Raw genomic sequence first — 24690 nt, 5'->3', positions numbered from 1 at the left:
TGGCTGCAAACTGCCATGCTTTTGGGAAGGCTTTGAGGGGAGAAAATGGCAGGGATTTGAAAGCTGTGAGTTTCACTGGCTTGAACTGGGTAAGAAATGTGAGATCTGTGGCAGCAGTTGTTGGGAGATGAAAAATTTCACCTGTCACCTCTGCAGACTACTTAAGAGCACAATCTGAAGTGAGTCCCCAAAAAGTTCTTGCAGAGAGACTAATGGCCAACTGGGAGGAAATGCTACACTCCCTGAAGAATCAACAAACTCCCTGCATGTTTACCCAAGCTGGTAAACCAAACAGAAACCATCAGTATGCTGCTATGTAAATTCATGGTGTGCCAGTATCTTAAACACTATGCAGTTCTGATTACCACGTCTTGAAGGTAGTGGAGGACTAGGGAAGGTCCAGAGAACACCATCAAAAATGAGACTCAAGTCAGTCAACATGATTTCTCTCTTTGCCGTAGAGAAGAGATGACTTATTACAGAAATTGCAGATGTTTTACACTGTTATGAATGGGGTGGGGAAGGGGAGTAGGGAGTTATTCTTCATGGTTCTTGTGTTAACTGATTCAAAGCAGGCAAAGAGGAGGCAATCTGTCAAGCAGCAGTTACCACGTGAAACTCATTGCCAAAGGGCGTTATGGATAGCAGAAGCCTAAACAGATTGAAAAATCGATGAAGGACAGATAAGTTCTTATTAAAAGTGATGGCCTGGATGCAACCTCTGAATCAGGAGATCTTTAACAATTGCACGGGTATAAAAAGGGAAAAGACTGCCTGTAGTCTATTTCATTGCTTCCCCCCCACCTTACTTTTTTTTGGCCCTATTCTGGCTACTCCTGAAGAACAGACAGAGAGGTAGACCTTTGCTCTTATAATACAGCTATTTTTGTAGTTCAAAACTAGAAAGGAAACAAGCTACACTGCAGTGCACCGAACTAGTTTTGCCTTGCAGCCCACAAGTAATGTAAAGCACACTGAAATGAAGAGAATTAGGAGCCAAATGCCTCCTAATACCTTAAAAATGTGTGTTATAAAATGCCTCTGTAGCCTGCTTACTTCCTTAAAATTCTGACTTAACAAAAAGCTGAGCTTGTTCATGAAGCTGTGAGTCACTACAATGTTTCTAGTTATCTTTCTCATTTTCTGTATTTGGTGCTACAGTCAGTTGGGTTGCCTGATAATGCACCTAATGAGCTGCCTTAGGCATTTTAACTCGAGTAGTAGTGACACCTTGGGCTGGAAGCTGTGAGGGTAGCTGCCCTCCGCAGAAAGGACCGGGGAGCATAACAGGGAGGGAAGAAGCAGCAAGTTGGGAAGGAGGCTGAAGAGGAGGCAAGATACTAAAATCTCTTGTATATGCATAAAAACACAAAAGTCTAATACAGAGCAGGGCTTATAGTTGTGACTGCAGTGGCAACAGTCAGTTGGTATTTGGGAGGTGAAAAAATCAGTTTTACTTTTTGCTAGACAATTGTACTGTAATACAGCAGTGCCTCCTGGCAGGGAAAGCAATGTAATGTAAAGCAATACAGTGTGGAAGAGCAGTTGGAGAGCTGTCAGAAGCTGAGTAGCTTGGAATGCTTCCACGTGAACCTGGGAGCAAGCGAGCTCGCTGCAGTGTGGCGTTCCCCTGCCCCGAGGAGGAGTACGGACTGCAGCACAAGCATGAATAACGCACCTTACAAACAACACAGCTCAGCTCTCTGGAGGAGGGCTACAAGAGGCTTTTCTAGGCAGAGAGTGAGAATTCCTTTTTTTCTCTTGGGAGACTTCTCTTCCAGTTCAGAGAGCCCTTCTGAGTTCACATGCCAGGCAGCCCTGGGGCAAATGAGTTTGTACCTGTCAGCTGTCATTGCCTGGCACACCTGAGTACTCAAGGGCACAAGGCTGCCAAAGGGTAGCAAAAGGCTGGAGCTCTCTAAAGCACAGGCTGCTGGAAAGCTGCTGGGTCTGATCTGATTGGGCAAATAAGGAAGTAATGACTCATCTTTTTTTAATAGTTTGTATTTCCAGAGGGCTTTGGTGCATGGCATTGGCTTTTATTCCAGTTTTTAGATGTTGGATGTAGTTAACAATCTTACTTGTGGTTTTCAACCCTCCCCCCTCTCCATGCCCCCAGCATTTTCCTTCCCTTCAAATCCTCTGCTTCATTCTATGTATTGCTACTATAAATTGCTTGGGATGATGGGTCCTGCTTCTTACTTGGAGCCTCTGGATGCTATTAAGAAGTAATTGCTGGAAAAGCTTGTTTAAACATCAAAACCCTACATTATTTTTTAAATTGCCCTTTGAGGCAGCTGAAATGCTACTGAAAGATTACTTTCCTTTAATACTGGACAAGGAACTTTATTAGGTAAGGGAAATAGTGTTCTTACTAGACTATTTCTGAGATACCAAGTCACCTTCCTTTTAAAGAAGGGATGTGTAGTTGTACTCCCCCTCCTCACTTCTCCCCCCACACCAGCAAAACAACAGCTGTTTATAGCAAGGCGCAAAGAGGTTTTACTGGCTTTATCCCTCCAACACATCCAGACTTTCTTTTTTGAAAAACCTGTAAGAATTCAAGGATTCATTCAGCATGTTTGCTGTCTAGCCACAACCTGAAATCCAGCAATACCAGTAAATTATCCAGGGAAATTCTCTCAGTGTCCAAGCTACATATACGAGGGATGTCCAGCATGACGTAGGACCAGGGCACCATGTCTAATACACTACTACTTTTCCTGTTGTAATCACATTGGTCAGATTACTGGATGGTTAACCTGTGGTCATGGATGAGCTTGAACAGGATCCTCCACCATTCAGAAACGAGTACCTACACGCATGATGCACCTCTCCGGGCTAAGATTGTTGTTAGATTGGCTGAAGTGCAACAGGTCTTGCTCAAAATGTAACTGAGGTGTGTTCTGTCAGTGGCAATATGAGTCACCGTTGGCCTACTAGCATCCATTGGATAATCAGGTGAAATTTGCATATATTTTACATACTGAAAACTGTTAGGCAGACCTCCTCACAAGATGAGTGTCCCCTGACTTCGAGAACAAACGGTTCATCTTGCTTTGATGTTCATGCAGCCACAGGGATGCAGTAAATATATTGACATTTTATTCCTTTCTACTCTTTCATGTAAGTGTATGCACATTATTGCAAGAAAGCAGCATGTGAGCTCATGGCTGTGCCTCATCACCTAATGAAGCGTTTGCTTTAAAGAAGCGACATGGACCTCCTGTGGAGGCTGTAGAAGCAGTAGCTAGGCTGCCCAGGTCTGAGCCCCAGCAGGCAAAAGGAAAGACTTCATTTCACATTTCCTAAGCTGGACAGGCAGCCAGGTCTGTGCTAGCAATTAAGGTGTGAATTTTGTAAATGGAAGTGCTACCTTGGGGAGGAATAAACAAATAAGGAACTTAGTGCAGAAATGGTTTGAGAAAGGTCATGGATTGTGAAGACAAACGTGAATTTGGAAGTAGCATGGGAGGGTTACATGAATACCTGTTTCTTCTGCACTTTTCACATAACATTGTGTCTGATCTTGTGAAGGTCTGTCTTCTGTTCCTCTGCCATCTTCCTTCCTTTTTACATTTGGCACGTGTGTTATGATTTTGGGGGAAAAAAAGATTTCTCTCTAATATAAATTGCTAAACAAAATGTGGACAGACACAATCACAGCCTCTCAGTACGTATGCCGCAGAAAGGGAAGCAGAATGCATATTGTAGGAAATTGATACATACTTCCTGCTTTCATGGTGCATGAGTGTTTCTCTTTCCCCGTTGTTGTTTTGTTTCAATTTGTGTTTTAGTAGTCTTTATGTTAGGAATTTGTGGGATATTGAGCAAAAGTCAAGTGCATTGTAGATGTAGCGGTTAAAAGCTACTGAATTGAACAGTCTTTTTAATACCTAGGAAAAGACACATGCTTCAAACTACAATAGCTGCCTTAAACAATTTTCATAGATCTTGGTGAGTTTAGGTCTGTCTTTATTCAGGCACTGCTTGTCTTCTGCTAAAGGTTTAAGAAAAGACAGAATGCTCAACTGCAGAAAGTCTGTCCCTAAGCATGAGGAAGAAGCATTTGTAAGAAAGTACTGGGCTTTTGATAGATGTAGCTGCTTTTGCAGGGAGACCTCGAGGCTGGTTTTGCTGATTTTTTTTTTTTTTTTTTTTTTTTCATTTGAGTTTACTTAATGCAGTAAAGGATTTCAGTTGAGAAAACAATGAAAGCTTAAGAAACCTAGGATGCTTGTTTTCCTTTTCTAAGCTGGTGAATAAGAACTAGATATAATGGGAGGCAAAGATCTGGTAGCTCTAGATTTTGAAGGACAAGGCAATGAGAATTCCGTTTTAAATCATCAGCTACAGCTCACTTCTCTTTATTAAAGAGTTTGTTTTAAATGTTAAACATGTTTGGACTTAAATGTTTAGTATGCTTGATAAGAAAATGAAGTCAGAAAATTCTCAATGGATGGTTACTTTTTGAATTTTCAGGCAGTATGATTCAAATGAGAAAAATAAAATGTCTAATAAAAGTCACTGGCTGTTTATTAACATAATAAAAGGAGGAAAAATGTCAGCTGGATAAATACCTGTAAAATAGAATAAATGCTGGAGATGGTGCAGCTCTCTGGTTAGGAAAAAACAAACAAACAAACAAACAAAAAAACCCAACCAACCCAAACCACAACAAATTGAGAGCAGACTATATTTAGCTGCAAATCAATATGGCTTAGTAGTTACCAGCCACTCATCATCCTTTATGAAAATAACTAGAGTGTAAATGTAAAACAAGATTAAAATTGGTAGCTTTAAATTACTTTGATTTAAATCCACCCTTCCTCTACCATTGGATGCTATCTGAATAAATAAATAAAAGCACATTTAGCTGCTGGCATGACATTGCAGTGGCTTTTCCTGTATTTGCTATGATGTGATACGCAGATAAAGGAAGCTTCCTCTGTATGTTCATATATTAAGTCACTAACATAACACTTGGTCCCTTTTCTTCCCTCCCCTTCTTCTGTCTCTCATCTCCATTACCCTCCCCCAAAACTTAAATGGGCAAGTGAATTTTGAATTTGCCATGTTTTACATACTTCTCAAGGTGTGTGAGCTGCCTCTGAAGATAAGTGCACCTGGCCTCCTAGTCTCCTGTCTTCTGTATGTTTGATACAAACTAAAGGAGAGCCCTAAAGACATTTTTCTTATTTTACTCCTGGTCACGTGTTTGGTACCATAACTTCTGAAAATTAAAATTAATTATGACCTTAGAGGCAGACAGTTCAACAGTGAAATAGCTTGTAATTTATTTGAACTCTGAAATTCCACTGGCTAAAATTGTGTAAAACTTTCCAATAATTTGTTTATATATTAAGAAAAAAACATCTTAATTATGAGCCTGGTTCCTCAATAAAAATGGATCACTACCTGATTAATTGTTGCTATGCACTAGATCACTAATTTTCTTCTTAATGACAGTAGGATTTTTGCCATTTTCCCCCATAAAATTTCTTCAATTATATAATGAATGCATTTGGTTCAAGGGGACGGTCTCTAGGATTTTATGCCCCAAAACAGGCATGTCACGAAATAGCTGTAGGTTGGTGAAGAACCTCTGTTGGATTAAATGCTTGTGAGTACTGACAAGAGCAGGAGTTGAGCATCTGGATGAAGGCCTGTACAGAGGTTCATGGACAGCTCTGTTTTCAGCTACTCCTACTTGAAATGAGTTATTTTGTTTTGCTTTCACTAAGAAATTCAGACTTTCTGAGTCTTTAGAGAAGATGTGTGTGCTGCTAGCTCCCTATGGGAACACACAGCTCCATCTGGGTATGCACAGAGGTTCCTCATAAGAAGACCTGGTTTTCCCGAAGTCTGAAAATTTTGTTTGTGGAAAAACAGAGTGAATGATTGCACTCCTGTACCGAATGTGGGGATTTTCTTTAATGGCTTCTTAAATAACTGTTTCCGCATTAGATGCGTCACTAAGGATGAAGGTTTCTGGAAATGCACATTCACAGTTATGAAATACAGCTGGGCCTCCATTTGTCTGTTGGGGACACAGACCTGCTCTTGTGATTTGGTTTCAAGTTGCTCGAGAAAGATGTGACAGTGTATATTCCAAGATCTCGTGACAAATGTGTAAAGTTAAGTGCTCTTACCAGGCTGACTGCTAACTGGCCAGGACGTCACTAACACTGCAGCTGGCAAAGAACAAAGAAAACATAAAGATGCTAAATCTTGGTTATGGGAAACTGCTCAACATTTAAACTCCTGGTGTCTGAGAACATGGGGTGGCATTTGCAACAGATGTCTGCCTGGTAATCAAAGACCCAGTGTAATAAAGTTGGTTAAAGAGTAAGAGTTCACCTGGTGGTTAACGCTGATTTTTATGGCTATGGACTTGAGACCTCTTGAAAATGAGAAATACCAGTAGTAAGAAGTGTGCGTGTTTCTAGGGGGAGATGGATTTTGGGGTCCTGCTCATTTGTTTGAGAATGAAGTATCATGAAATGGCCTTATTCTGGATTCATTCGAACAGAGATGGCCAGCGAGATGAACAGATGACTGTGATGTAGAGTATGTGAGAATTGCACTTTGCTTCTGACCTGGCTGGACTGATGAGTTGGGTTCATTGAACCCACTGTATCACCCAGCCCTCAGGGGGTTATAAAGCAGAGAGAAAGTTCTACCTATGCCACTTCAGAAGAACGTTTAGCTTGGCACTGCCTTCATCCCTGACGGCTGCTCATGATGCCTGGGGCCATTTACCATAGGGATGAGCAGACAAACCTGATGTGTGTTCAAACCTGGAAATCTGAATTAATTAACCAGTGGAATAACTTATGGATGTGGTAGATTCCTCATAAATTAGACTTTTCATCAAGATTGGTGCGTGCGTTCTTGCTCGTGCACTCTCTCTGCTAAAAGCTGTTGCCTGAATGAAAGAACTGCTCACTGGAAAATGAAGGCACTTGTGCTGTTAAGGAGGAATAAGAAAGGAGGATCCTACAGGGCCCTGTGGTACTCCACCTCTGAGCCCAAGCATGCTGGTCAGCAGCTTCTCACATCCATCAGTGCTCTGGCTCCCTGTTAAGTACTACAAGATGCTTTTCATCAGATGGGTGGCATGGGGGCAGTTCTTATTCATGCTGAAGAATACCTTTGTATTGTGATGCAGAGTTACAGCTCAACCAAGTAGCTCTTTTCTTTTTATTATCTGTGCCACTCATGAAGACAGGACACAGAAAATGCTATTAATCCATTTGCTGCCCTGAAAATTTTCTTGTTGGCTCTTTCAGCTGCTTAGGCCAGCAGCTAGTATCCTCCAAGGCTTAGTGAAAGAATTAGGTTGAAATTGCCAAGGAGTGTCTCTTCCTGCACTGACTTAGGGATGCATGAGGCTCACTCCTTTGTCCTTCCTTTATCCTACACTAGCCATATCTGCCTTGTGCCCTGTTAGCATTTTCTGCTTGGGAATGGCTGAGTGGACTTTGCTCTGTTAACTGTGCATCTTTTTTTATTTAAAGGAGATCTTCAGAGTGTCTATTTGGCATAAATCAGTAGAGAATTTGCTGGTGCTAAGTGCAGAGGAGGGAAAGAAAAGAATACTTGGAGCCCTCTGTTCACTTTCTCTTGGCAGTGCCTCGTTCCTGCTCTTGGAGGAGGTCTTTTGCTTGTCCCTGAATTGATTCAGCCCCCAGAGCACAAATGCTCCCAAGCTGCAGTTGCAGGGTCGCTGTCTGTCTCCAGAAAGTCATGTGGCAAGGGGCTCTGCATGCTATGGAGAGCAGCTCCCCCCGTCCAAGGAGTTACAGGATACCGCTGGGGGTAGCTACAGCTGGTCTGCACTGGTACTAATATAATCCCGCAGGGCTGTATCCATGAGACACAAGTGTGACATGTGAGGTATTTAAGGAGACACACCTGTTTTAGGCATGGGCCCGGGTATTGCATGCCTTGGAAATGGAAGGTTTTGGTGGAGCAAGAAAGACTCCCATTTCATCCGCAGGAGGGCTTTGCTTTCTTCTTTCTCCCCAGTTTCCAGTTTTCTCCATTATTTTTTAATTCCCTAATATTATGCAATCCTGTGGCCTGTTAGCATCGGGCTGTTTTGAAGGCCAGGCTAGTGTTTGCATTTGAACTTTTTTTACCTTAGTGTGTGATTCCAGAGTGATTAGCAGGAGAGAATGGCTTCTGGGCTGAGTGATGGTTTGGGTGTAACTGCTCCCAAGAAAGGGCAGAGAATTTGGAGAATGTCATGTATGTGCGGGGTTGGGTTTTTCAGTCCTTGAGATAATTTAGATTTTATGTTGTGTTTACCTGTATTTTTATTATAAGGCCTCTGTCTTGCAATTTGGAGCAGCAAATCACATAAAAGTGATACAATCTTACCAAATTTTGTACAAAAATATTTTGTCCCTTTGGTTTGAAATCTCTGAGTGTCTTTCCTTCTCATCTTCCCACCTGCCCCCCCCATCCCAGAAATTGTTGTGAAATGGCTACTTTCCATACAGAAGAAAAAGCAAGCAAATGCAAAATAATTCTCACTGTTGTGTACTACAAAGATATTAACTTGCTTAGATTTTTATCTCTCTTTTTAAGGTAATCTGACACTTGTTTGGCAGAAGATAAGTTTTTTTTCCCATTGAAAAGGAGATGTATTAAGATGGAGGAAAAAAAAATCACAGGATCTGTCATATGACTTGGTTCCATCTGTCTGTCTGTCTTGTCTTTCAAGTAGAATGGAAATTTTCTCTCAAACTTCTTTATGTGCCTTTTTTTGATGTTAATGTGGAATCTCCTAGTTTGCCTTGGTCTCACTCCACATGTCCCTTCTTTCCATGGATTCCTGCTCTTGATGAGGTTTTAAGTGCTTGTTGGTTTGGGACAGCTACCAGGATTGGGGCCAAGATTTCTCCTGTAACTGATAGACTGTTGTGTGAAAATAGTAGCAACGGGACAGTCTTTCCCTCCCATCTTTATTTTAAATAGAAGTTGCCAATAAATATCGAGTATGCCAATTGTTTGTAGAACTAATAATGGCTGGTGGAAATAAGGAAGAGAGGCTGAGAGGCATGTGTTACTCTAGGACTTGATTAGTTTGGGCAGTTAGGTATTTAGGGGGAAAGGGGGTTATTACTCCCTTCTATTAACAGCTCTGAATTCTGAGTGGGGTGGACTGGAATAACCAGACCCTGAGGGAACAACAGATTCTCCTTCTCAGAAATGAGATGTTGGCAGGGGAGAAGATCCTGGGAATGGAGACTCCTTGGCTCCAGCCTCACCTGGCCCACGGGGTAGGCTCCTGTGAGCAGGTCATTAACCCTTATGGCAAAGGGATATAAATCTGAATCTTGTTAATCCTAACCTGAAAGATGGCTGTAGTGTAGCAAGACCCTCCTTGCCTGGATGGGTGAGCAGAGGTGCTGACCAAAACCCATGGTCCTCTTTAGTCCCTGTATGCTGGCATTCAGTTTGACCAGCCCCAAAGCCTCAAATTGTTTTCCTTCCTTGTGGGCAGACACATTTTTGTATGTATGAATGTGAAAATACCTTTGATTATGATACTAAGAAGCAGAATATCTCATTGTAAGAGAAGCATCACCCTCATCTAGCTGTGGTGCCTCCCAGCACCTTTGTATTTCTGCACATCACTGCATTTTGCTGCACAGACACAGCCTAAGGTAGACATGGCCTCACTATCCTTGCTAGCTGGTAATGGTGGGCTCTCTCTCTCCCACCCTGTCCCTACTGGATTCTCCCAGAGTTAATAGATTTCTAACCAAAAACTGAAGAGATTTATTCTGGTGGGGGTTTTTTGGGTTTTTTTTGTGTTTGTTTTTTTTTTTTTCTCTTTTCTTTTCTTTTCTTTTTTTTTTTCCTTTTTTCGGGGGGGTGGTTGGGTTTAGTGGGTTTTTTTGTTCCTTAAGTGCACCCTGCAAAATGTCCCGGCTGAGTTGTTTCCAAATACTGGCATCTCTAGGGAAGGGGTTATAAATTGCTAATTTAAAGCCTGCAACAGGATAATTAACTAACCAGTTTGATGTAAATGGCTTAATGGGGCTTTACTAGCCCCTTTGAACTTAAAGTAGCACTAAAAAGTAAACTGTAAATACCTTCAAGGAAAGTACTGGCATGCTTGAATGTGGGGCTGCTTGGCTGTAAGGAGCAAGCCTGCTCCACTTGCCAGGAATCCAGTGGCCTGTGTGACAGCAAACATGTCAAGCGCGTGAGGGGACCAACCAGGCACCTCTTGGGGAAAGCTCTGCAACTACCCTAGTTCTTCAGGAAGCACATAAACTCTGATATATCAGGCTTTCAAACCTGCCCTGCCTGCTTTGGAAAATTTAAATCACAACCTTGGTTTAAATGCAACTGTAATGAATTTCATCAGGATTGAAGGAAAAAACAAACAAACAAACAAACAAAAAAACCCTGAGGAGGAGGCAGCCACTAGAGTCCACCCTAGTTTTCCTGGAGTTGTATTTGCATTAAGGTCTTTTGGCAAGTCCAGGCAGAAACACTTATTACACTTTGTCTCAGAAGACTTTGTTACCCACTGAATCTGCTGAGACAACGTACTGCAGCCCTGGAGCAGATTCCAGTTTCTGATGCATCTTGGGGACTTTTGGGAGAACCTCTGAACTTTCATTCTTGCTGGGCTGTTACAAAATTCCAAGGGAGAAAGTCAACAACTGTTAAACATCTAGAAATGAAGATCATTACAAAGTGGAAGCATCTCATGTAGTTAGGCATTGATCTCATTTCTGACTATGCAAACTGGGGTGCCAGAGAGGAGGATTTCAGGCTCAAAGGCAGGCAGGAGTATTCCCCTCTGTCCCTCCCTCTGTGGGAGACAAGCTCCTCCTGGTCCGAGTGCTGCTCTGCTCCATCTTCTCACTGCACCACACGGTGCCAGCAATAATTCGCAAGAAATTTCTTCTCTTCATTGTTCCTCTGTCTCACCACCACCTTCCACCTATTGCCAGCAGCCTTCCTGGGTAGTGGAGGATGTTTTGGAGTTTGCAGCACAATCCTCAGTTACTGCTGTGACCTCTGACACATGGGATTTGGCTTTACAGACAGCTTTGCTGTTGAGTGTTCCTGGTCCTTGGCTGTGCTCTCCTGCCTGCTCTGTTGCACTACCCCTGAATACCATGAGGCTGCAAGGCTGAGCCAGACCAGGACTGATGCAGGAAGAGGGCAAGACCTAATCTTTTCAGTGGTGGCCCTGACTTGGATAGGCTAAAACAGATCACGATGCCTCATCATCTGTAATGATGGATCTCTCTCTCTGTGGTTTGGGTTTTTTGTTTCTTTTTTTCCAGCTGGGAGAATAATGGGAAATAATGTACCGCTGGCAGTGTTAATGCTGGCTTTAAAAAAAAGAAACATAAAAGCACATAAAAGTGTTGGAGAGGGCAATGATGCAGAAGTGCTACACCTTATTTGAAAAACTGTATCTGACAGAGGATTCAATCCTGCACTCTAATTCAGTTCAGATGTCTATGGGCCTGTTGTATGCAAAGATCAAAATGGTCTACTGTGGCCTTTAGAAGAAGAGGTAATAACATGGCACTTCTTTGCTCCTACGTGTTGACTGAAGAAGTTGGCACCATGGCACTACCTGATTGCCCTGTGTGGGTGGGAGCACGGTGTAAGATTAATTTGGGGTTGATTGTGTTGGCAGGGACCTGTCAGCAAAGCTTGCCCAGCTGCCTGTGCTACGCTGTAGCTGTTAGTGCTCATAAAAGTGAAGGATTAACCTAGATCACATATTTAAAAAAATTAAAAATGCATGCGCTATTAGAGAGAGAGAGATACTTGCAAGCAGAAGAGCTCTGTACACATGCAGTGTTGACAGCTGGAGACTCCCTTCAAGGAATGCCAGAACACCTTAGCATGCCAGCTTTGATATCTTGGCATCTGACTGGGAAATGCAAATACCCAATCTTAATCCATCATTCCCACATGCTGACATGTATCCAAGGGGAACTTCTGTGAATGTTGTTGTTATTTCCATACAATTTCAGCTGCTTCTTTGCTTCCCAGCACCACCCCACCATGTGTCCAGCTGAGTGCAGTGTCTTCCAGGCCTTTTATGCCAGATCTTTTGGATTTGTTTCTCTCATGGGGAGGCAAAAGGGCATTAGTGTGTATGTGCAGCAGAGGAACAAACTCTGTGTTTGGAGGGGGTAGGGTTATTCTTATGAGGCTTTCCTCTTTCTAATCCCCCCCAACAAACCCTTCTGCAGATTTTTAGATTCCTCGCTAAGTCCTTTAAATAATATGATCAATTAAAAACCAAATGAGCAAAAAAGCTTTTTCAGAAACTTCCCAGGAAAATAAAAATTAAGGAAAGAAGTGGATTGTAATAATAATCCTTTCTTTCACATGAGAGATGGTCAGAGTTGGGGCTTCTTTCTTAAGTTCTGGTGTGCTTTACATATATTCCAATAATCATATGTTTGTCTCTTATAATGAAAGTTTTATATGAATAATAACAAATTATACATATGAATAAAAGCTAGCATGACTAAGACTTTCTACTGTGCCACTCATCCCATTGAAAGACCCAAACTCATCAGCCATTTTTGGGCACCTCAGTAAATTTTAGCACAGGTGTTAGTCCTGTCTGATGCTTTGTATAGTTCTCAGTGACCCAGTCTCTTCTGGGGGAGGAAGAAGTAAGTTTTGTTTTGCCATCTTGCAAATGTTATTTTCTCAGTAATTTCACTGTTTGTTAAGAATAACTATCTTTAAAAAAAAAAAACAAAAACAAAAAACAAAACAACAACATCAACAATCCCCCATCTAATACACACCTTTTGTTTTGAAACTCACTGAACGTGACACCCATGTTTGATTTCTTGGTTCAACAATAACAGAGAAAATGTGAGCAGTAAAACCTGGCCTAGCACATTCAATTGCTGCTGGTAGAGAAATAACAAATTATGCATAACAGTGCTTTCCTGATCTTTCCTCTGTTTTTAGAAACATGAAAAATTTCATCAGCACTTTTTTTCTGGCTATTGCAAATAATAGAAAGTTGTGTGAAAATGAGAACATAATGAAGACAAACTACAAAAAGAGTGGTGTCTGCTGCAGGTCGTGGGTGTGTTCGCTGAATTGCCTCCTGCTTAGAGAGCAGCTGGAAAATCCAAGTCCTTTCCCAACATGTCAAAACCAACTTTTTCAAAGGATGCAGTAGTTGTGCCAAAGCACCTTGCCTATTTGTAAGCAAATGCATGCTATTGGGACTCTCTCTGCCTCGGCCAGCATTCTCACATGCAGCTGGCTGTATTAAATCAATTTGATGAATTACTACATACTTTTTAATTTTTCTACAGGCAGGTCCCTGCTATTTCTTGCCTGCACAAGATTAAAAGGGCTTTTATATTGTATACCCTGTTATAAGACTTTAATTGTCTGGAATGGGTCTGCGTGTGCAAAGACTGGCCCTGGAAGGGTCTGGGGATTTGGGATTATTGTCAGGCTTCTTACACTGAGGTAGCAGAGAAAGAAGGTGTGCGAAAGCTGTGTTAGCATCCATCATGAAGGACACTCTATGATAAGAAGGATGCCGCCTATGCCACTTAGTTGCCTGTTGTTTGGTTTTGGATTTTGGGGTGGTTTTCCTACTGTTAAAACGTATTCTTTGAGTGAGGTGTCTGCCAAGAAAATGCCTGGAGAAGGGAACAGATTAACCCTAGAGGGACTGACTTGATGGGTCAGAGAAAGCTGGATGGCATCAGAACATCCCTAGGGCTGATGAGGCCTATCTCAAGTTCACGAGCCTCAGGACGTGCGTGTTTTGGAGCACCTGCGCTGTGGCATAACAATGCTAGAATTTATTCAGCCCTTCTCCATGAGAGAACTGCGTGTGGCTGAAGAGTGTGCAGCCAAGAGCCAGGGACTGAAAGCACCTAGATACTAGATACAGGTGTTTGGGAATGCGCAATGCTAAGAGAGATTTTAGTCCAAACATACCCTCACTAACCATACTTTTTGCATCCTCTGGGAGTCTCTTGATGCTGTTACATTAGTGGGCTCTGCTGGAAGTGGTAAGGATATAAGAATTCTATTTTTTCCTTCCAGTCCAAGGTGTAGTATAGTTTGTTGTGGCTGGTAGCAGTAGTTTGTACATGTATTACTCCTTTAGCCAGATTTTTGTCCTATTTGTGTAGCTATAAAACTGCTGACTTGTTTCATCTGTGTAACGGAGGTTTCAGTCCCTCTGGCTGTTTTGGTTTTTCTGTTTTGGTTCTGTTTGTTTTTTTGGTTTTTTCTTTAACCGCTTTCCTTGCTGAGAGGGGTGAGCTCTATGGGAAGTGATCCAGCAAACTTTTAAAATAGCCTTTTAGTGTGGGTTTTTTTTTTAACTCTTGCTCAAGCTTTTAAATATGTGAATTGTCTCTGTGAATTCTCTTCTGAGTGCCTATGAAACCTGCCAGCCAAGCCTAAACCTTACAGGAGGTGCGGCCACATTTGTGTTCTCAGAGCTCTCTGGCACAGATACCCGGTACACCTGTGTCTCCTGCTAGTTTCAGTACTGTCACAACTTCACCCCTCTGGTGCCTCCTTTTTTTCCCCAAGGTTATCTTCTATAAATAGAATCTGCTCCAGCTTTTCATTCCCCCACACCCATCTTAAGGAGAATAATTAATTACCAATGAGATGGTTTTAGTAGTGCTGAAAGAAGGAGGGTGATCCATTCTGCTGTGCTCTTTGAGGCTTTTTTCTGATAGGAAATAAATGCACAAATTGCTTGGCAATTTCCTTATGTGACAAATGTAAAGTGAGTAGCTTTTGAAATACTCAAGCTTGAGTATTTAAAATTTGATAAACGATGGGTTATCTGAAGAATAAAATTGTAATTGTTTCGGCACCCACAGAATTCCATGCAAAGGTCTCAATCTGAGTATAAAATCTGGTAATTTCCTTAATTGTTGTTAGACTGGTGGAGGTAACTGTGGTATCTAGTGTTCACCTGTCCAGAAACCAAAACCATGCTCAACCCAGGCTAGCAGAGATGCTTCAGATGATGCAGCTATCTATCAACACATAACACAGCAGCCAAAACATGCAAACATTTAGAGCATTCATAAACCAGAAAAATCTCTCTAAAATGAAAAAAATAACTAAAAAAAGCATGTAAGAGTTTGAGGTGATGCTGATTTTGCTGCAGCAGCCCAGAGCTTAATGTCACATAAGCTTAATGTCATATAAACCAAGAGAAATGAAAGAGAAGCTGTCTCTATGGACTACATGATGCAACTGGTGAGCAATTGCTCAGATAGCAGGGTGCTCTGCATGGAGTAAGTGCCTACAGATAGAAATGCTGTGTAAAGGAATCATTGCTGGCACACAGATGCATGCTGGCAAATTAGACTGTATTTGGTGGAAGGATAAGAATCTACTACAGCTTTTTTAAAATCACCGGTGTCATGATCATCTCGTGATAAATATTAATCTCTCCAGTGTAAATAAAAGCATAGCACATTTCCCAAATAATCTCTTAAAATAAAAACAGATTGGTGCATAAGAGTAAACCAAGCCGGAACAACCAGTCAACCTACAGTATTACTCCTCGGAGCTCAGAACGAAATGGGAACGGCGGCACTTTTTCAGGTTTTACAGCCACCTCTTTGCTCTCCTTTGACAATTATTTATTACCTCTAATATTGTGCTTTGTAAACTTATACAGTGCTTTATGAAGTAAGACGTTTCCTATTTTAAAGATCTTATAATCTTGTGGGCTGATAACGGGTGCAGATTATCCCTTGGATGTTCATAAATAGCATTAGCGCTAAGAGTTTTATTAGCGCTGCGTCCTTTCAAGCCTGTGGCTTGCTCTTTTTCTTAACAACACTTTCCTAGTCAAGTGCTGAAATAAGGATTTCAACACCTTGATCTTCGAGGCTGGAACAGTATGGGCATTCTTTTGTCTTGCTTGTAGTGAAAGAGCAAAACCCAGGCAGAGTCCCAGTGCAGTGACTGTTGCTCTGCATGGGTTTAATCCACTGCCTTTGCTTGCCTCTCTCTCTGAGATTACAAATCTGGACTTTCGGTGATGGCAGCAGAGAGCAAGCTTGGGAGGTGTGTGTGTGCGCGCGTGTGTGTGCGTGTGTGTGTGTGCGTGCGCACGTTTTAAATAAACAAACAATGGCACAGCAACTTCAACAAATTGTGAGTGGTGCTAATTTGTTATAGTGCTGTCTTGCCTCCTGGCAGTGTTGATTAAGGAGAAGCTGAGTAGACTGGAACGGATGCGGGGAGCTGCTGGTTCTTTTGCTGTGGGGTGTGTATATAGTTCAGTATAAAATGCTTCTAAGGGTCCTGTCCTGAGGAGCTTCCAGATTACAGGGTAAAGCACAGACAATCTCTGACTTCGACAAGAATAGTATGTAGGGAAGGAAAGGAGGAAGATCCTTTGCTTTGGATTGTAGCAAAGTTTTCAACACTCCAAGACCTTTCTGGGCTGCTTCATAACGCACCTGGGGCTGTAATCCCCAAAGCTGAGAAACCGTCTGACAGAGGAGGCTGGCCAAATGCACATGAGATATCTGCAGCCCTGGACCACTGTTGTGCAGTGCTGCAGGATAAGGATAGCAGGACGGGAGCCTTGTTGGGAAGAGGTGGATTTTGGAAGCATATGTAGAGTGACCTCCTTGCAGCCTGTGAGCCCAGTTTAAAGAAAGTCTGAAGTCTCAAGTGAAGAAGACAGAGGAATGAAACAGTCAAAATGAGAAGTAGTATGCGAAGAGAGGCAGCCAAGGAAATGAAATATTTTGAAAATGAGTAAACCTTGCTTTCCCCTTAGGTTATCTTCAGCTTGGACAGATTCGGATGCAATGCAGAGTTTGCAAAACTTTGAGTCTGTTAGTCCTTCTGCTTTTACAAGCAATAGTGGCTTTCTGGCGTCCTCTCGTTTGCCAGGCTCAGAGTTGCAGAAACATTTTTTGGTGGTTGCAAAGAACCAAATGTATGAGGAAGGATTCAGGATGATCAGTTAAGCATCTGATTCAGAGGGACATTTGGCAGGCAGTACAATCTTGATATTGCCAAGACTGATTCTTAAACAGTGGTTTGCTTGAAAGGCTTCACAGGAGTGGAGCTTAGAGACAAAGATTTCTCTGGGAGGTACAGGGCTGAGTACATGGTCAGTTTTTGGAAAAAAAATGGAGGATAAAGTGCAAAAAGTGCTGTATTTAAGGCATTGTTTATTTTTGTTAAGGAGAACTGCCGCTGCTGCATTTGCAGGTATGCATGAGATACGGGAATAAGATTTGGTCTTGTAGAAGAAAATGAGACAGCAAAGTTTGTTTCTGTGCTCACCGGTATCTGGCACGTGGTGAGAGAGATGACATTTTGGTCCACGGCTGTTACTACCCATGTCCTTCCTGCAACCCTCAGCATGAAGCTCAGTGTTAACTACTGCAACAAGTTCACAATATTAGCAGTATTCTGTATGCAGATACTCCTGTGCAGACTGCTGCTCTCTGCAGAAAAGTTTGCTGAGTCCACACAAGAAATAAAAACAAGCAGGCCAATTGGGAGGATCTTTATCAAACCCTCTCCCGTTTCTCCCAGTACTCTGAGGCCTTGTTTGCTCTAAGAAACCATGTAACCAAGGGGTCTGAGTCACAATCGCTAGGTGGATTTAACACTCCCAGCCACCTGCCTCATCCCTGTCCTGGAGATCCCTCCCCAGTTGCAGGGGCAGCTGAAAGGTCATGCATTTGCTCCAGTATTGCTGCATTTCATAACCCAGCTATCAGCTTGTACCTGTGGTGACTCAGAGCCCTAAAGCTGTGCTGCAACTGGGAGGGTGCTGTAAGACAGCTGGGAAAAGTTGGGAAAGGGTCACAACATTCCTTCTTCTCCACCGTGCTGTGTGCTCTTGCCCGCAGAGCAATGCCCAGCATGAAGCTGCCGCCCTGCGCACCCCCTGCCAACTCTGGCCTACCATACTGAAGGACAGGTCCCAAGCTTTTAGGACCAGAAGCATCTTCTCGCTCCATGTAATCCATAGGGTTGTTGATTCTGCCTAACACTCTAGGATTAGCCTGGAGGTAGCAACAATCCTTTAGTCATGTCCTAAATTCTTGCATTGTAAAGGGAGAATTCTATACATCAAGGCTCAAAGGTAGCTGGGAAACAGAGGGATTTTGCATACCAAAGGGTCTCAACTGGTGGATGGGTAGAGGGTATCCTTCCTCCCGGGTGAGCTGTGCTACTCCCCTGAATATGTGGGTATTTTAGTGCAATAAGGAGTCGTTAGATTAGCATGGGACATCAGAGCTGCCTTTACCACTTGCAAGGCAGCTACAGTTGGAGCTGAGCTTGTTCAGTTGTTGCAGGGCTGCAGAAGAGCCCAACATCTATTGCTGCTCACTAGCTTCTGAGTCTTTTATTTGTTTTGTGCCACTGCTGTGCTCCTGAGATCAACTGTGCTCTGCAGATATGCAGGAATTTTTAGTGCCTGGCTCTGCTTTACAAGATCTGCCATGTCCATGCCTCTTCTCTTCTCCTCCCACTAAAGGGTTTGGGTAGTCTTAGGCTCCTTCATGTCAGCAGTGAAAATAAATGTGTAATACACAAGGGCTCTGTTTAGAAATTGGCAGGAAGCTTCATTTCTGACTGCAGTGTCATGTTCTAACAGTAGGAAACACCTTTGTTTTAAGCAGTTCTCTGCTAATCTCTGCCCTAGAGGGGAAATACAACTATGGAGAAGAGCTTCTTGCTTCACAGTAGCAAGAAGCAAATTGCTGTAATCTGGGTGTAAATCTGCATTTGAGCTGCTGTCTGGAAACCTGTCCAAGAAATACCTTTATGAAGCATTCAGCCTTTCTTAAGCTGAGTATTGCTGGTATTGCTGAGTGTTTTGCAGAGTCCTGATGCTGGCAGATGCAGCCAGTAACATGTTGCTCGTATGCAGTCTAGTCTAGAGCGTGTCATCTGTTGGAGAGGGGGGAGCTCCAAATCCCTGGGGCTCTGGCCTGTTACGCTTAAAGCTGCACGCCATCGAAATGGGGGTTGGCCTGTTCATGCTGGCAGCGGTCTGTTCAGGCTAGTTCAGTAAATGCTCTTGGCTCAGCATAGCCCAGGTCAGTAAGCAAACGCTTACATTTCACTTCTTCATTGTATTGACAAGATTTAAAAATCTTCAGTCTATAGCAGTCAAAACAGAGCGATCTGAATCCAAAAGACCTATTAGCTCAGTGTGAAAGGGATTTAGTTACAGAATTGTGGGGATAAGAATGCAGGTGGGAATGATGGGAACACTGTCTTGGGCCCGAGCCCAGCAGATGCCCAGGAAGAATGAAGAACTATCTCTTTACATTCAGTGTCCTTTTTTCATTGGTGTGTCCTTTTCGATTTGCCAGGCCAGTGTCCTCCTTTACGTTCTCTCTCATCCAACTACATTAATAATTTTAAGTCTTTTTCATTTGGCCTTCTATCTTTTATGGTTGAAATTAAAATCAATATTCTTCTAACTTTTTAAATGTAAGATTTCTATCTCCAGCAGCACAGCTGGAGACATGCAGCCATCAATGTGACAAGAGCTATGCAGAAGTTTCCCTTTGCCATGAGGGTCTAAAAACCTATTTTAAATCCCTGTGAGGCTGAAGGCTTATTTCTGTTCTGGTTTTTTGTTTTGTGTTGTTTTTTTTCACTGGGGCAGCATCACCACTTGTAGAGAGGGACCTGTGCCTGTTAGCATCTACCCTTGATAACCCTGCTGGAGCTGATGATGGGAACTCTGGGGAAAGGAGGATACGTGCTGCAGAGAATACTCTAGGCTTGACAAGCTGTGTGCCTGTGGGATGTGCCTTTCCCTGGCATGGAAAAGATGTTGTTGCTTTTTCCTTTGGGCAGGGAAGGGCGGAATTATAGATCTTCAGTTTTGCGACTCTTGTACCAGCTGCAGTTCACCATGAATCAATTTGATCTCCAGTCTCCAAGAACATAGATTAAATTACCAGTGAAGCATCATTATAAATAGGAGAGTGTATACGGTATTTTCTTTTCCCGTCTTGCACCACAGTTGTAACAAAAGCCAAAAGACCCAGCCTGGCCCAATGCCATAACGTCTCTAGAAGAGCAAGATTTCAAAGGCTTGGGAAGGGGGACAGGAAAATGGGGACAACACAGAGGATCAGCATTTAAGTGTTTCTTCCATTGCCTGTACTGTGTGGGGAACGAGACCATGAAGCTCTGCTGCCGGGCTTTTCTCATGTAGAGGCATTCCTAAATGGTGATACTTAGTTGCCTGAATTTCTGGGCAGAAGGAAGCTGGTGCAGACATCCTGGGATCTGCTGTTCTTGGATAAATACGGACTGGTCCCTCTGAAGCTCAGTGCCATTGGGAGTCCTGAATGGAGGTGGCCAGAGTCATCAAGAAACTTGCAGAGGCCTTCTGCTCTGTTTCTGTCGCAGTTCAGCAGTTCTGGGGAGATGGGTGGAGGGGAGGAGGTTCTAGTAGTTACATATTTAAGGCAGGTGGCCGTTTTAAAATGTACGTTTCAATTTTGATTGCAGTTTTTTAATTGCATTTAACAGCGTCCCTGCTGGTTCTCCATTCTGCATCCGTGCAGCCACGTTCTATTGATGGCCTGTTGTGATTTCAATGGAACATCATGGGATGTACCTGGCACGTCGGGCAGCACTGGATGGAGGTGCCTTTAGCCCAATGTACCTGGCATGGTAAGCGGCAACCAAGTGGTTCATCTGCATTCTACTGCTCGTAGTCTCAGCTTGTACAGCAAGGTGTTCCTGCTTTGCTGCAGCCTTGCACTGACTGGATATCACTTTGCTCTCCTGATGTTAGTGCTTTCATGCACACAGGGCCCCTACCCTTTTCACCCATGGAGATTCCCCTTCCCTGGGCAGTTTGCCATGCAGTAGAAAAGGGCCTAGCCATGTTGGGCTCTCCTTGTTATCCTAGAACAGGAAGGAGAAGGGGCTGGGGAAATCATCTGACTCTTTTCCTTCTCTCCTTTTTGGGCCAGGAGCTGCTAGCAGTTGAGCATGTATTGCCCACGTACCTAATGTCCAAACATTGCCGCACAGAAGTACCGAATAGGTGCTTGTGTCCATAAGCAAAGCTATACTGTTTCTGTGGGAGTCCTGCAAGAGCTGCTTCAGGGAGCTGGGAGGGCAATTCTGCCTGGCACTAACTGGAACGTAACAAACTAAACAAGGGCCACTTTAAGTCTGCTGATGTGGTATCCTCTTCAAAATGATCATCCGTTCTCCTTCTCCTTTCCATGTCCACACCTGCAATATGAGCTGCACATCCTGCTCTGTCCTGCATGTCGCTTTCTCTCTCTTCCCCAGCTTTGCAGACCTCTCCCTGAGTAACTTGACATGTTGGTCTATTTTGAAGTGAGATATATTCCTGTGAGGACCAACAAGGGTGCTGCACCCTGTTTTCTGCTTGAGCCCACCTCACAGAGCTTTTGCTGCTCCACTGCCAATGATGAAAATGCATGTTCTTGCCTGTTTCTGAGCTCTGCTCTCTGCCTGCTCACAGGGGCTAGGGATAGGGAACCATTTGGGCTATCACAGTTCCTGCATTCCTCCCCTATGCCTCTGCTGCTCTGGAATGCGAATACCTTTACAAGGCATGGGCTAATGACATGCCAATTGCAGCTCCTGGGGGGAAGGTTAGTGGCCATGAAAGCCCACCTCACCTGTACCTAGGGAGAGTCCTGGAAACAGGTTCTGTTGGGATGTGGGGAGAGGAAGACCAGATGACCCAGTGAGCAACAGGAAAGCTTTCTTCCCAGTGGAGTCTTCAAGTGCTCTAAAAAAGTTAGTTCATCTGAAACTGCAGGATGCAGAAGTCATCTGTTTCAGTTTCACCCAGATCCAGTAGCAGCTGGACATAGCATTTTTAACGTCAGAAGTAAATTGGTGGAAAAAAGCAACGTAGGAAACAACTGATTTAATTTTGCCTTGTTCTTCCCCACGCTTACTGCTGCAGTGTCTGCTCAGTGCAGCACAACTGCTTGGGAAGGTGGAGAAATAAGCAAGCAGGCCGCTATCTTTCCCTAGGTATATTATAACATGCACAGTAGGCTAATGCTTTAATGGCATCTAATTTGATACATCCCATCTAATCTGTTGGTTTTTATCTGCAGTACTGTTAGTTCACTGTTCAGGTGCTCGGTGTCTAGCCTTCTCATCCATCCACAAATCCTCTACGTGAAATGAGTGATTCCTTAGATCTGTTTTTGATTGATTCTTTGCTTCACTGGTGTCGCTTCTTAAAAGGTAAACAACATTCATATGCTGCAATCTATAACTCAGAGATGAAATCAAATAGCATCTCCTGCCAGAGGTTGCTAAGATAACACATTTAGCATTCATTCAGCAATTACTTTTAGGAAGAGACTTAGTGATACTAAAGAGAATCAAATCTGTAGTGAATATGTAGATTTTATACTATTTAAAGGGGTGAAGGGATTCCTCTTCTCCTGTACTTTGGCAATCTAATTTTCTGTGACTTCCAGAGTCTTTGTGGAAACTGAGAGAAAATTAAGTTTTTCCTGCTTTGTAGTGAGAGCAGCGCAGCTCCTGGAGCAGTCTGTGTGTTCTGCACAATCTTCATGCCCACAGGGTGCCCCAGGCTGGGCACAGCAGCTCACAGTTACCCAGCTCCTTGGGCAATATTGCTTATGAAGATGCTATCAGCTCTTAGCTCGCGAAGCTTTGTTTGATGTGTGGCATCTGCTTGCAGCATTACTGTATTCTGTGATTTGTGCCCTGTATTTTCATGTCTTTGCATGTGCTGTGTCTCAGTGTCATGGATATGGTAGAGGTCGTGGAGAGCCTCATTCCCTACTTACACAAGAATATTTGAGCAGGTTCGTTGCTCTGAAAACTGGGTGTCTTGAATTACTAGGAAGCAACCTGAATCTGAAAAAAGACCATCTCTAATGCTGTTTGTCCAGAGCCTTCTGCAATCCTGTTTTAAATGCAAAGGAGTGAAATTTTGCACACCAAATTCAGTGATAAAAGACTGTGGCCCCAGCGAGACATCTACATACTCTTGAGGTCTGGGGGTTGATTTTTTTCCTAGAAATGCATCTGAGCCTTTTCTGAGCCAGGGCTCCTCTGAACTGGGAGTATGTTTTTTCTATCTTTTTGCAGAAAACAGAAAAGGAAGAGTTCTTAAAAATGATACTGAGATACAAGAAACATAAACCACTGTGATTTTTCAGGGCTTTTGTTGTCGTTATTGGTGGTGGTGATGTTATCCAAATGTTCAGGGTTTCTTAAGAGCCGGTCTCTGCAAACTAATGGATAGCAAGGCCTTTGTAAGGCTGCACCTGCCATTTGTTGGGAAGATCTGCTAACTTTTATACGACCTCGTAGTTGTCTTTAGTCCCACGCTTTCAGCTAGAAGTGAGAGCTTAGGAATGCCATAGATTAAGGAATAATGCCTGCTTCTCTTTCGCTAACAAGTTTTCCAACACACCCCTCTTTCCCCACCTCTGTAATGCATCATTGCTAACAAAGGGTTTGTAACTGGTCAGCTCTGGAAAATATCTGGAATGGATTTATTCTTGTTCAGGACTGCACAAGATACATACACAAGTCAGGCTGATGCTATAAAGCTTTTGTCAACAAAGGTATGTCAGTCAAAGGTGTGTTCTCTGACCCATGTTGCTGCCCTGGTAAAAGCCCTTGGTGGGCAATTCTGGCAAAATCTTAAACATGGGGCTCCAAACTTGGCTGAAGGTTTTGCTGCCTTGTTCCATTACACTCATTTTGTTGGGGTTGCTAAACCCATGTTAGACTTCAGCTAACAAATTCAAATTTGATAGGCAGTGTTATAGTGCTTAAACCTGGCCACTGCTTTTAAAATCTACTAAAGGTAATAACCTACCTCATACTTATAACCTACTGAACATGAGTACTTCTGTAAAATTTGAAATATGAGATAAATAGAGATAATTTAAACAACTTGTACCATGCTAATTTTTATGCTGCAGAACATACTGAGGTTTAATAATAAAATTATCTTCCTCATGAAGGTCAGTAAAAAGCAGAACTATAATTCTACCCCTGTTTCCAGGGCTTTCCCTTCAGGCTCATCACCTGGTTTCAATATCATTTAAGGCAGAAAGAAAGAAAACAGAAGTAAAAATCAAAAAATATTTCCCATTAGTAGCTGCAGCAAGCCTTGACTCTTTGCAAAGGCTCACATAAACACATATACAGAGATTTCTAGACCTCTGCTTCAAGTGCCACATGAATGGGAAATAAGCTCGCTTTTACTTCAGTAACGTACTTTTTTTTATTAGTCTGTTTAGGCAAAAAATATTGGCTGTGCTGTTTCCTTTCCTTTCCTATATTTGTCCTTTATGGAACACTTAAAAATCATTCCAGGGATTTTGTGCATGGAGAAACACCATTATGTTTGTAGTGAAAACAGTGTAGTAGTAGGCTGTCTCTTGCTATTCTTGAGCAGGATGCATTTATATATAGAGATGCTGTGTTATGTTGCAAGCCATGTTTTTGTCCTTCCCTATCGATATATCTCAGTGACCCAGAAGTAAGTGCTTTTACTGGCCTGGCTAGATAAAAGTGGGTATTTAGTGCCTCTGTGCTGTTGCTTCTTCCTCTTAATCAGCAATTCTGGAAGCAAGCCACTAGAACCAGACACATTGCCTGCATGCTGCA

The 24690-nt window shown here is 42.8% G+C and overlaps 1 protein-coding gene across 10 annotated transcripts in view; it reads left to right on the top strand.

Annotated features, from left to right (window-relative positions):
* HIC2 (HIC ZBTB transcriptional repressor 2) overlaps window positions 1–24690 on the top strand; it is a 74842-nt gene that overhangs the window by 45507 nt on the left and 4645 nt on the right. For 7 of the 10 annotated variants that reach the window (XM_082324891.1, XM_082324888.1, XM_082324890.1 and 4 more), the window contains one exon: window positions 20560–20703. The exons of 1 other annotated variant lie outside the window; for it this stretch is intronic. The gene's annotated coding sequence lies outside the window, so the exon portion shown is untranslated. Of the gene's footprint in view, window positions 1–20538; window positions 20704–22142; window positions 22276–24690 lie in introns of all 10 variants that reach the window. 2 more of the 10 variants (XM_082324897.1, XM_082324894.1) reach the window with 2 other exon arrangements.

Source organism: Platalea leucorodia (assembly GCF_965183815.1).
Source record: "Platalea leucorodia genome assembly, chromosome: 12".
Taxonomy (NCBI): domain Eukaryota; kingdom Metazoa; phylum Chordata; class Aves; order Pelecaniformes; family Threskiornithidae; genus Platalea; species Platalea leucorodia.
Note: the sequence above shows the minus strand (reverse complement) of the source record. Positions and strands in the feature narration are given on the sequence as shown.